The sequence below is a fragment of the Arachis ipaensis genome, chromosome B1, assembly GCF_059453495.1.
Source record: "Arachis ipaensis isolate K30076 ecotype BB chromosome B1, ASM5945349v1, whole genome shotgun sequence".
Lineage (NCBI taxonomy): Eukaryota > Viridiplantae > Streptophyta > Magnoliopsida > Fabales > Fabaceae > Arachis > Arachis ipaensis.
The window spans coordinates 41,849,351-41,862,096 of NC_142436.1; positions in this window are offsets into that span (position 1 = coordinate 41,849,351).

Consider the following 12,746-nt stretch of genomic DNA (forward strand, 5'->3'; position numbering starts at 1 on the left):
TAAATTTGTTTAGTATAATTTTTTAAAATAATATAAAACTTTCAAATATACATAATTATGAGTTGTTGGAATATAATTTTATAGGTGAAGTATAATTTTAGTCCTTAAAGTATTTTTTGTTTAAAATTCAAAATGTTCCTAATAGTTTTTAGTTTTTAAAATCACGCTGAATGTTATAATTAATTTTAAAATGATATTTTCTTATTCCAATCATAAATTATCTTTCTAAAAATAAAATATTAAAAGAATTTTTTCACTCTATTACCAACACTTCAAACATTCCACTCCCACAAGAAATTGGATTCTCTAAAGTGAAGGGTTAATCATTATTGATTTTGTAATTTTCATAAAATTTGTGTCCTACTATCTTAATTTAAAAATGATTACCTCTTCACTTTTTCACTTTACCAACTTCCTCATTTTAAAGGATCTTAATCCCTCCCACAAAACTCATCCTACCATTTCCATTAGGCTATCTATCACACCATATCTCCACCGCACATTGCCACCTACTAAATGATGATGGCCAAGAGAGAAGAGGAGATAAAAGCAATGCCCCAATATCCTCATAACCTATTGTAGAATCTCCCATAGTAAAGGGATCTTATCATCTCCTTCACCATTATTCTATTGGAATCCAAATTAAATTCACTTTTTTTATTTGATAAATTTAAATTCCTCAATTCTTCAACCACCTCCTCAATCTCAATCTTGAAACATCAATTTACACCATCCGCATTGACAATAATAGACTCGTCACAACAATTGAATTCATATCTACAAGGGTGATCTAGCGCATCCAAGTCGATGCTAAAGAGGTAGTTCGAGCTTTGACCAATTTGACATTTGTGAGATCTGTGCATAGTAGTAGCGCGATGAATAATAAGATGGCAGAGGCTGGTAATGGTAGGTGAGTAGTATAAAAAAGAATAAGATGACAAAGGTTGCTACTAGTAGACTACTGGATACAGGTTGTGTTGAAGAAGAAGATGAGAAATTGAAAAAATTGAAAAAATTCGAAAAATTAAAGATGATAATAGAGTGCGAAAGAGGTTATGTTTTTAAATTTTATAATTATTAATTGAGGAATGATAATGTCATTCCTATTTTTAATAATATCAATCTTTATATGATTTTTTACATTATGTTTTGTATAAATTTATAAAAAAAATGACATTATTAAAATAAGAGTGACATTATTATTTCTCTTATTAATTTTTAATTATTACTTTTTGTAAGGGATACATTTGTTTTTTTCTAAAAAAAAAAGATCATTTAAAAAAATTGTAACATTCATGACAATTTAAAAAATAAAAAAACATTAGAAATAATTTTGATTTTAGAAAAAAAATCTTGAAAACTGAATCCGTACTTAATTCTAATTTTATTAACTTTTATAATATAAATATTTTTCATATTTTAATTTTCTTACATTAATAATATTAAAATTTATTCAATTATCTGTTCTGTCCCAGTCTACTAATGATCCGGGTTCGGTCACGAGTCACCGACCCGAACCAAGAGGCGACCCGCACATCACCTCACATTCCACAAGAAACTTGGACAGCTAGCGAAAGCTTCCAAGCAGGTGGGCCTGATCACAGGAGACCCACCCGAGCATGGAGTATAAATGGGGAAGGACCTATCCCTCCCTAAAGGTACGTCACCCTTCTAACCCTAATTGATCGGCTATTCGTACGGACTCTGACTTTAGCATCGGAGTGTCCTTGCAGGTGGCCCCACCCGCCGTCACGCCAACAAACAGGCAGAACGCGCTGCCTTAGAAACTCACACTCAGGTCCAGATTCTCTCATTCGCTTGCTCTGTCATTCACCTTACCGATTCACCAAATACCCGAGCAACCGAATATTGGCGCCATCTGTGGGGACCTGGTGTGATGATGGAGCTTTTTTCCCATGGAAAAGAGGTACGAGAGGAGGGGGCCCCGCTTAAGAAGCCGGGTAGGCTCTGTAGCCTCTACCCAAGAACTCTCGGGACCATGGTCCCGTCGAAGCGACCCACCTTCCAGATCTCCCGAAAGACGCTTGTTCGGTGGTACGGGTGATGACAACTCGAAGCTCATGCAGGAGCTCCGTCACCGAGTGCAAAACTTGGAGAGGGAGCTAGCAGCGAGGGACTATTACCGTCCCGAGCATAGCAAAGACTCTAGCCCCAGCCTGTCCCGCACCCGAAATCTCACAAGGAGATCGGAAGACTGGCGTAGAAGCCCTAAAAGGAACAATGGACAAGAACGAACTAATGGTCGATCTCATTCCACCCGTTATATATCGGAAGGCCGTGGGGAGACTAGAAGAGATAGAGGAAAAAATCGACGGGATCCCATTATTATGGGTGCAACCCCTTTCCACCCCTCGATCTTCAAAGTCAGGCTGCCGAAAAACTTTGACAAGCCTACGGATATGAGGTACGACGGGATGAAGGACCCACAATAACATCTGAAGACCTTTGAGACCAGGATGAACTTGAAGGGTGTTGGCGACGCCGTCAGGGTTCAAGCTTTTCCGGTAACTCTGGCAGGTCCCGCAATACAGTGGTTTAATGCACTCCCGCAAGAGTCTATCACGGCCTTCACGAATATTTCTCGCAGCTTCTTGGCGTAGTTCACTACGCATATAGCCAAAGCTAAGCACCCGATCAACCTGTTAGGGGTCACCTAGTGGGATGGTGAGTCGATGAGAAAATTCCTCGACTGATTCAATGATGACTGTCTAGAGATCGACGACCTGACAGATTCCGTAGCGAGCCTACGCCTGACAAATGGCTTGTTGAATGAAGACTTCAGAAAGCACCTTACCACCAAGCCTGTATGGACCATGAAAGAAATTCATAACATGGCGAGGGAACATATCAACGACGAGGAGGTCAGTCAAGTGGTGGCGGCCAATAAACGGCAGCCACCCAACCCGCTACCTCGTCACCCCGTATATGCGAAAAAGCCAAAGGAGATGCTGAAAGTAGGGACGTCGGGCAAGCCGTACAAGCCTTTCCCATGAGTAGGCAAGTTCACTAATTATACCCCTCTCACGGCACCTATCATGGAAGTTTACCAGCAAATTGCAGACAAGGGCATCTTGTCGAAACCTCGACGGTTGAAGGATAGGACAGGAGGAAATAAAAGCCTATATTGTGACTATAATAAGGGTTTTGGCCATAAAATTGAATACTGCTTCGATCAGAATGGCCGCCAATAATTCTAGCTTATACCACGAAGACTCTGATCTTTCGGAATGGAGGCTAAGAGATAAACGCTCAGTCTAAGGTAGAACGAAAGTGGTTGTCAGGCACGCGTTCATAGGTTGAGAATAGTGATGAGTGTCACGGATCATCACATTCATCATGTTGAAGTGCAAGCGAATATCTTAGAATAGGAATAAGCTTGAATTGAATAAGAAAACAATAGTACTTTGCATTAATACTCGAGGAACAGCAGAGCCAGAGCTCCACACCTTAATCTATGGTGTGTAGAAACTCTACCGTTGAAAATACATAAGAACAAGTTTCAGACATGGCCAAATGTCAGCCCCCTAAACGTGATCTCAGAACATCAAATTATTCAAAGACTAACCAGAGATATAAAATAAATCACTTGGTGTGTGCTTGGGCTGAGCATTGAGCTTTCATGTGTAGAAACTCTTTTTGGAGTTAAACGCCAGGTTGTAGCCTGTTTCTGGCGTTTAACTCTGGTTTGCAACCTGTTTCTGGCGTTTAACTCCAGAATAGGGCAGGAAGTTGGCATTTGAACGCCAGTTTGCGTCATCAAAACTCGAGCAAAGTATAGACTATTATATATTGCAGGAAAGCCCTGGATGTCTACTTTCTAACTCAATTGAGAGCGTGCCAATTGGGCTTCTGTAGCTCCAGAAAATCCATTTTGAGTGCATGGAGGTCAGAATCCAACAACATCTGCAGTCCTTCTTCAGCCTCTGAATCAGATTTTTGCTCAAGTCCCTCAATTTCAGCCAGAAAATACCTGAAATCACAGAAAAATACACAAACTCCTAGTAAAGTCTAGAAATGTGATTTTTAATTAAAAACTAATAAAAATATACTAAAAAGTAACTAAAACATACTGAAAACTACTTAAAAATAATGCCAAAAAGCGTATAAATTATCCGCTCATCACAACACCAAACTTAAATTGTTGCTTGTCCCCAAGCAACTGAAAATCAAATAGGATAAAAATAATAGAATATACAATAAATCCCAGAATATCAATGAAACTTAGCTCCAATTAGATGAGCGGGACTAGTAGCTTTTTGCCTCTGAACAGTTTTGGCATCTCACTTTATCCTTTGAAGTTCAGAATGATTGGCATCTATAGGAACTCAGAATTTAGATAGTGTTATTGATTCTCCTAGTTTGGTATGTTGATTCTTGAACACAGCTACTTTATGAGTCTTGGCCGTGGCCCTAAGCACTTTGTTTTCCAGTATTACCACCGGATACATAAATGCCACAGACATATAACTGGGTGAACCTTTTCAGATTGTGACTTAGCTTTGCTAAAGTCCCCAATTAGAGGTGTCCAGAGTTCTTAAGCACACTCTTGTTTTACTTTGGACCTCGACTTTAACCGCTCAGTCTCAAGTTTTCACTTGACACCTTCATGCCACAAGCACATGGTTAGGAACAGCTTGGTTTAGCCGCTTAGGCCAGGATTTTATTCCTTTGGGCCCTCCTATCCACTGATGCTCAAAGACTTGGATCCTTTTACCGTTGCCTTTTGGTTTAAGGGGTTATTGGCTTTTTGCTCTTGCCTTTTGGTTTAAAGAGCTTTTGGCTTTTCTGCTTGCTTTTTTTTCTTTTATTTTTGCCACAATTTTTTTTTTGCATATTTTTTTCTGCAAGCTTTTGTATTCACTGTTTTTTCTTGCTTCAAGAATCAATTTTATGATTTTTCAGATTATCAATAACAGTTCTCCTTTTCATCATTCTTTCAAGAGCCAACAATTTTAACATTCATAAATAACAAATTAAAAAACATGCACTGTTCAAGCATTCATTCAAAAAACAAAAAGTGTTGCCACCACATAAAAATAATTAAACTAAGCTCAAGGATGAATTCAAAATCATGTACTTCTTGTTCTTTTGTTTCTAGAACATTTTTCATTTAAGAGAGGTGATGGATTCATAGAACACTCATAGCTTTAAAGCATAGTTACTAGACACTAATGGTCATGTAGTAAAGACACAAACATAAATAAAACATAAGGCTCAAAAACCAAAAAATAGAAAAATAAGAACAAGGAGATTAAGGAACGGGTCCACCTTAGTGAGGGTGGCGTCTTCTTCCTCTTGAAGAACCAATGGTGTTCTTAAGCTCCTCTATGTCTCTTCCTTGCCTTTGTTGCTCCTCCCTCATAGCTCTTTGATCTTCTCTAATCTCATGGAGAATGATGGAGTGCTCTTGGTGCTCCATCCTTAGCTGTCCTATGTTGGAACTTAATTCTTCTAGGGAGGTGTTGATTTGCTCCCAATAGTTTTGTGGAGGAAAGTGCATCCCTTGAGGCATCTCAGAGATTTCATGATGAGGAATTTCGTCATGCTCTTGTTGAGGTCCATGAGTGGGCTCTCTTGTTTGCTCCATCCTTTTCTTAGTGATGGGCTTGTCCTCATCAATGAGGATGTCTCCCTCTATGTCAATTCCAGCTGAATTGCAGAGGTGACAAATGAGGTGAGGAAAGGCTAACCTTGCCAAAGTGGAGGACATGTCAGCCACCTTGTAGAGTTCTTGAGGTATAATCTCATGAACTTCCACTTCCTCCCCAATCATGATACTATGGATCATGATGGCCTGATCCACAGTTACTTCGGATCGGTTGCTAGTAGGAATGATAGAGCGTTGGATGAACTCCAACATCCTCTAGCCACAGGCTTAAGGTCTGGTCTTCTCAATTGAACCGGCTTGCCTCTTGAGTCAACTTTCCATTGAGCTCCTTCCACATATATGTCCATGAGGACATGGTCCAACCTTTGATCAAAGTTGACCCTTCTAGTGTAGGAGAGTGCGTTTTCTTGCATCATTGGCAAGTTGAACGCCAACCTTATATTTTTCGGACTGAAATCTAAGTATTTCCCCCAAACCATTGTAAGCCAATTCTTTGGATTTGGGTTCATACTTTGATCATGGTTCCTAGTGATCCATGCATTTGCATAGAACTCTTGAACTATTAAGATTCCGACTTGTTGAATAGGATTTGAGAGAACTTCCCATCCTCTTCTTCTAATATCTTGTCGGATCTTTGGATACTCACCCTTTTTGAGCTTAAAAGGGACCTCAGAGATCACCTTTTTCTTGGCCAAAACTTCATAGAAGTGGTCTTGACTCAGAGGTGGAAGCAATTGCCTTCCCTTTCCTTTTTTTTGAGATTTCTCTGGCCTTAGGTGCCATTAATGGTTATGGAAAAATAAAAAGCAACACTTTTACCACACCAAACTTAAAATGTTTGCTCGTCCTCGAGCAAAAGATGAAGAAAAATAGTAGAAGAAGAAGAAAAATGGAGGAGATGGAGGGGAAGTGTGTATTTGGCCAATGGGGGGAAAGAAGTGTTTGTAATGTGTGAAAATGAAGTAGTGTTGAGGGGTTTATATAGGGGTGGGGGTTGGTTAGGTCTCGTGTATTAGGGTTGGGTTTGGGAGGGAAAGAATTTTTGAATTTGGATGTAGGTGGGGTTTTTGGGGATGAGTGGATGGATATGAGTGGTGAAGAGTATTTGGGGAAGAGGTATGGAGGTGATTGGTGAAGGGTATTTGGGGAAGAGTGTTATGAAGGGGTGTGAAAAGGAGAGAAGAAGAGGTGGGGTAGGTGGGGATACTGTGGGGTCCACAGATCCTGAGGGGTCAAGGACTTAGCATCCCTGCTCCATTTAGGGCGTGCAAAATGCCCTTAGATTGCACTTCTGGCGTTAAACGCTAGGTTGCTGCTTGTTTCTGGCATTTAACTCCAGCTTTTCTCCCATTTCTGGCGTTAAACGCCAAGTAGATGCTCTGTTCTGGCGTTAAACGCCAGTTTGGTGCTTGTTTTGCCAGTTTGATGCTTCTTACTGGCGTTTAAACGCCAGTAAGCTCTTCCTCCAGGGTGAGCTATTTTTTATTCTGTTTTTCATTCTATTTTTAATTTTTTAGTTGTTTTTGTGACTTCACATGATCATCAACCTAAAGAAAAACAAAAAATAGCAATGAAAAATAAATAGATATAATTAAATAATATTGGGTTGCCTCCCAATAATTGCTTCTTTAATGTCAATAGCTTGACAGTGAGCTCTCATGGAGCCTCACAGATAATCAGAGCAAGGTTGGGGCCTCTCAACACCAAACTTAAAGCTTGGTTGAGGCCTCCCAACACCAAACTTAGAGTTTGAATATGGGGGTTCTGTTTGACTCTGTATTGAGAGAAGCTTTTCATGCTTCCTCTCCATAGTTACAGAAGGAGAACCTTGAGTCTCAAATACAAGGTAGTCTTCATTCAACTGAAGGACTAGCTCTCCTCTGTCAACATCAATCACAGCTTTTGCTGTGGCTAGAAAGGGTCTGCCAAGGATGATGGATTCATCCTCATCCTTCCCAGTATCTAGGGCTATGAAATCAGCAGGGATGTAAAGGCCTTCAACATTCACTAGCACGTCCTCTACTAGTCCATAAGCCTGTTTCATTGATTTGTCTGCCATCTCTAGTGAGATTCTTGCAGCTTGTACCTCAAAGATTCCTAGTTTCTCCATTACAGAGAGTGGCATGAGGTTTATCCCTAACCCCAGGTCACACAGAGCCTTCTCAAAGGTCATGGTGCCTATGGTACAAGGTATGAAGAATTTTTTGGGATCCGGTTTTTTCTGAGGTAATGTCTGCCTCATTAATGCACTCAGTTCATTGGTGAACAAGGAGGGTTCATCCTCTCAAGTCTCATTACCAAATAACTTGGCATTCAGCTTCATGATTGCTCCTAGATACTTAGTAACTTGCTCTTTAGTGACATCTTCATCTTCTTCAGAGAAGGAATATTCATCAGAGCTCATGAATGGCAGAAGGAGGTTTAATGGAATCTCTATGGCCCCTGTATGAGCCTCAGATTCCTTTGGTTCCTCAAAAGAAAACTCCTTTCTGTTCAGAGGATGTCCCATGAGGCTTTTCTCACTGGGACTCACGTCCTCCTCACTCTCTCCAGGTTCGTCCATGTTGGTCATGGTTATGACCTTGCACTCTCTCTTGGGATTTTCTTCTGTATTGCTTGGGAGAGTACTGGGAGGAGTTTCAGTAATCTTCTTACTCAGCTGACCCACCTGTGCCTCCAAATTTCTAATGAAGGACCTTGTTTCATTCATGAAACTTAGTGTGGCTTTGGATAGATCAGAGACTGTGGCTGCCAGGCCAGAATGGCTCTGTTCAGAATTCTCTATCTGTTGCTGAGAAGATGATGGAAAAGGCTTCCTATTGCTAAACCTATTTCTTCCACCATTATTGTTGAAGCCTTGTTGAGACTTCTTTTGGTCATTCCATGAGAAATTTGGATGATTTCTCCATGAAAAGTTATAGGTTTTTCCATAGGGTTCTCCCATGTAACTCACCTCTGCCATTGCAGGGTTCTCAGGATCGTAAGCTTCCTCTTCAGAAGATGCTTCTTTAGTACTGTTGGATGCAGCTTGCAATCCATTCAGACTCTGAGAAATCATATTGACTTGCTGAGTCAATATTTTATTCTGAGCCAATATGGCATTCAGAGTATCAATTTCAAGAACTCCCTTCTTCTGAGGTGTCCCATTGTTCACAGGATTCCTCTCAGAGGTGTACATGAACTGGTTATTTGCAACCATTTCAATGAGTTCCTGAGCTTCTGCAGGGGTTTTCAGATGAAGAAATCCTCTTGCAGAATAGTCCAATGACATTTTTGACAACTTAGACAGACCATCATAGAATATACATATGATGCTCCATTCTGGAAGCATGTCAGTGGGACACCTTTTGATCAGTTGCTTATATCTTTCCCAAGCTTCATAGAGGGACTCTCCTTCCTTCTGTCTGAAGGTTTGGATTTCCACTCTAAGCTTGCTCATCTTTTGAGGTGGAAAGAATTTGGCCAGAAAAGCACTGACCAGCTTATCCCAAGAGTTCAGGCTATCCTTAGGTTGTGAATCCAACTATGTTCTAGCCCTTTCTCTTACAGCAAAAGAGAAAAGCAGTAGCCTATAGACCTCAGGATCAACTCCATTGGTCTTGATAGTGTCACAGATTTTCAAGAATTCAGCTAAAAACTGATGAGGATCTTCCATTGGAAGTCCATGAAACTTGCAATTCTGCTGCATTAGAGAAACTAATGGAGGCTTAAACTCAAAGTTGTTTACTCCAATTACAGGAATTGAGATTCTTCTTCCATAGAAGTTGGAAGAGGGTTCAATAAAGTCACCAAGCATCTTCCTTGCATCTCTACCATTGTTATTAGGTTCGGCCATGTCTCCTTCTTTTTTGAAAATTTCTGTCAGGTCCTCTCCAGAGGGTTGTGCCTTAGCTTCCTTAGCTTCCTCTTCAAAGTCCTTTCAGTTTCAGGATCAGCTTCAACAAGAATGTTCTTATCCTTGTTCCTGCTCATATGAAAAAGAAGAGAACAAAGAAAATATGAAATCCTCTATGTCACAGGATGGAGATTCCCTTATGTGAGTAGAAGAAGAGAATAATAGAAGAAGTAGAAGAAAAGAACTCGAACACAGAAAAGAAGAGTGGGTTCGAATTATGAGTAGAATAGGAATGTTAGTAAATAAATAAATAGAAGGAGATGAGAGAAGGGGAGAGAATTCGAATTTTAAAATTAAAATAAAGGAAAAATATTTTTATTTTTATTTTAATTATTAGTTAGTATTCGAAAATAAAAAAAGAGAAACAAAATAAATTTTAAAAATTAAATAAATTACTTAATTAAAAAGATTTTTGAAAAAATGGTTAGTGATTTTCGAAAATCAGAGAGAGGAAAGTAGTTAGATAGTTTTGAAAAAGATAAGAATTTTAAAATCAAACAAATTAGTCAAGTGGTTAATTGAAAAAGATTTTGAAAATCAATTTTGAAAAGATAAGAAGTTAGAAAAGATTTTGAAATTGATTTTGAAAAAGATGTGATTGAAAATTATTTTAAAAAAGATTTGAAAAAGAAATTTAAAAAGATTTGATTTTGAAAATTAAAGTTGATTACTTGACTAACAAGAAACCAAAAGATATGATTCTAAAATTTAAAGATTGAACCTTTCTTAATAGGTAAGTAACAAACTTTAAAATTTTTGAATCAATCACATTAATTGTTAGTAAAGATTTTGAAATCATGAAATTAAGAAAAGATTTTTAAAATCATTTTTAAAATTTTCGAAAATAATAAAAGAAAAATGAAAAAGATTTGATTTTTTTTTTTTGAAAAAGTTTTGAAAAGATAGGATTTTTAAATTGAAAATTTGATTTGACTTATAAGAAATAACTAATTTTGAAAAATTTTTGAAAAAGTCAACTCAAATATTCGAAATTTATGAGAAGAAAAGGGAAAGATATTTTTGTTTATTTTTGAATTTTTAATGAAGAAAGAGAAAAACAATAAAAAGACTCAAAATATGAAAATTATGAATCCAAACACTCAATGCATGCAAGAACACTTTGAATGTCAAGATGAACACCAAGAACACTTTGAAGATCAAGATGAACATCAATAACTTATTTTTGAAAATTTATAAGAAAAGAAACACATGCAAGACACCAAACTTAGAAATTTTCAATGTTTAGACACTAACAAATTAAAAATGCATATGAAAAACATGAAAAGACACAAAACAAGAAAATGCAAAGATCAAACAAAGAAGATCATCAAGAACAACTTGAAGATCATGAAGGACACATGCATGAATTTTCAAAAATTTTTTAGAAAAATTAAAAAGATGCAATTGACACCAAACTTAAAATTTGACACTTGACTCAAACAAGAAACACAAAATTTTTTGTTTTTATGGTTTTACTAATTTTTTTGGTATTTTTCGAAAATTAATTGGAAAAAGAAAAGTAAGGATTTCAAAATTTCCAATGAGAATTCCAGGAATCATGCAATGTTAGTCTAAAACTCCGGTCCAGGAATTAGACATGGCTTACAAGCCAGCCAAGCTTTCAGTGAAAGCTCCGGTCCAAAACACTAGACATGGCCTGGCCAGCCAAGCTTTAGCATACAAATCAGGTATACAACAGCTGAATTGATGAGAATCAAAAAGCTCTTGTGATGATGAGTTAAAACCTCGGTCCAAAAGATTAGACATGGCTTCACAGTCAGCCAGACTTCAACAGATCATCATGAAACTCTAGAATTCATTCTTAAAAATTCTGAAGCCATAGAATAATTTATTTTTTTTGTTGAAAATTTTTTCGAAAATAAAGATAATAAAAACAAGAAGCTTAAAATTAAAATAAAATTACCTAATCTGAGCAACAAGATGAACCGTCAGTTGTCCAAACTCGAACAATCCCCAGCAACGGTGCCAAAAACTCAGTACGCACGTTCATAATCTCAAATTCTTTTTCACAACTCTGATACAACTAACCAGCAAGTGCACTGGGTCGTCCAAGTAATAAACCTTACGTGAGTAAGGGTCGATCCCATGGAGATTGTCGGCATGAAGCAAGCTATGGTCATCTTGTAAATCTCAGTCAGGCAAATTCAAATGGTTATGGGTTTTGATAATTAAAATATAAATAACAGAAAATAAGATAGAGATACTTATATAATTCATTGGTGAGAATTTCAGATAAGTGTATGGAGATGCTTTGTTCCTTCTGAATCCCTGCTTCCTATTGCCTTCATCCAATCATTCCTACTCCTTTCCATGGCAAGCTGTATGTTGGGCATCACCGTTGTCAATGGCTACTTCCCGTCCTCTCAGTGAAAATGGTCCAAATGCGCTGTCACCACACGGCTAATCATCTGTCGGTTCTCGATCATGTTGGAATAGGATCCAGTGATCCTTTTGCGTCTGTCACTATGCCCAACACTCGCGAGTTTGAAGCTCGTCACAGTCATCCCATTCCAGATCCTACTCGGAATACCACAAACAAAGTTTAAACTTTTCGGATCTTAAGAATGGCCGCCAATAATTCTAGCTTATACCACGAAGACTCTGATCTTTCGGAATGGAGGCTAAGAGATAAACGCTCAGTCTAAGGTAGAACGGAAGTGGTTGTCAGGCACGCGTTCATAGGTTGAGAATAGTGATGAGTGTCACGGATCATCACATTCATCATGTTGAAGTGCAAGCGAATATCTTAGAATAGGAATAAGCTTGAATTGAATAAGAAAACAATAGTACTTTGCATTAATACTCGAGGAACAGCAGAGCTCCACACCTTAATCTATGGTGTTTAGAAACTCTACCGTTAAAAATACATAAGAACAAGGTCCAGGCATGGCCGAATGTGTGTGCTTTTCCTTGTTTTCTTCATGTTTTCTCCCTTGTACATGCTTTCTTCCACTTTTGGCTATCCATTCTTGCCTCCAAGGCCTGAAATCACTCACAAACTATATCACGGCATCGAATGATATAAAAGTGGAATTAAAAATCACTAATATGAGCATTAAAATGCATGTTTTCACATTTAAGATCAAATCAGGGATCAAACACAAAAGTATGCTATTTTGGTGCTTAAGTGTGAGTTCATATGCTAGAATCCATCCAAATTGAGTCAAAATATACCATCAAATATGGACTCATCAATTCCCC